The following is a 1,278-nucleotide window of genomic DNA, read 5'->3' on the forward strand; positions in this document are numbered from 1 at the left end:
CTTCAAAATTGTTCCAGGTGTAACTAGTTTTGTATTTGCTACCCTAGAGTCAGAAGATCTTATGTTTACATGTTGATGACCTGTTTGGCCTTCTCATGCAGGGTCATCCAGCCAAAGGATGAATTTTTTCATTATTATTGTTGTGATGATTATAGTAATCATAGGGACACATCCTGCTTGTCTGTTTGTGAAGCAGTATCTGGTGACATCCCATTTCCACACTGGTAACCTGCAGGTATTGTGTCTTAAAAATGGCGTTGGTATTTCATAATGTCCTGTATAAATATTTTTACTGCTTTTTGAAAATAATAAAACATGACTCATTTTTACATGCCTTTGGATGGCTGTTTGTGCATAACCAAAGGTAATCAAAATGAAGAAACGATTTGTTGTTGTTGTTGTTGTTGTTGTTAGGTGCTGTCAAGCTGAGTGCAACTTATAATGACTCTTTAAACAAGAGACCTGAATCCTGTCCTATCCTGTGCCAACCTCATCATCTCTAACATACGTAAGTCCATTGCTACAGTCACTCATAGTCTTCTCATAGGAGGCCTTCTTCTCTTTCACTGACCCTCCAACTTTCCAAGCCTGATGTCCCTTTCCAAGAAATAACTTCTGCTAGCAACATATCCAAAGTAGGTGAGACAAAGCATCTTTCATCCAAGGAACACTCTGGCTGCATTTTTCTAAGACATATCTGCTTGTTCTTTTTGCAGTCCATGGGATATTCAGTACTCTTCTCCAACAGCACAACACAAAGGCATCAATTCTTCTGTCATCTTTATTCACTGTCCAGGTCTCGGAAGCACAGCAGGAAATTTAAAAGACCATGCCCTGAATCAAGCAAACCTTAGTCTTCAAAATTACTTGATTGCTCCTAAGCATTTTGGAGAGGTCCCTAGCAGTGGACTTACCCAATACATTTCCTAATCTCCTGCCAGCTTGTACCAAAGGTAGTGAAACCCTGTGACTACATGATTAGTCATGACGAGATAGCATCCGCCCCCTTTATTTTTCCACTAAGTCTATGTATGCATTTACTCTATTTCCATTTGAGCTTCCTGTGCCTTCTAGAACGGGATCCTAGTAAACTCCAAATTCTCAACCACTCTTAGACCTAAAAGAGAATTTTTATCAAGAATACGAGTCTTGTCAGAGAAATACTTGTAGATGGTGTGAATTTGGATACCTGAGGAGATGTAAATTTCAGTGATTGAAAAGAATATCGCGTGTGTGTGTGTGTGTGTGTGTGTGTTTTCATATTCTATACTGGTTTAC

This window comes from Elephantulus edwardii, unplaced genomic scaffold, assembly GCF_000299155.1.
Source record: "Elephantulus edwardii isolate Elephantulus edwardi_28Jun2011 unplaced genomic scaffold, EleEdw1.0 scaffold00022, whole genome shotgun sequence".
NCBI lineage: Eukaryota > Metazoa > Chordata > Mammalia > Macroscelidea > Macroscelididae > Elephantulus > Elephantulus edwardii.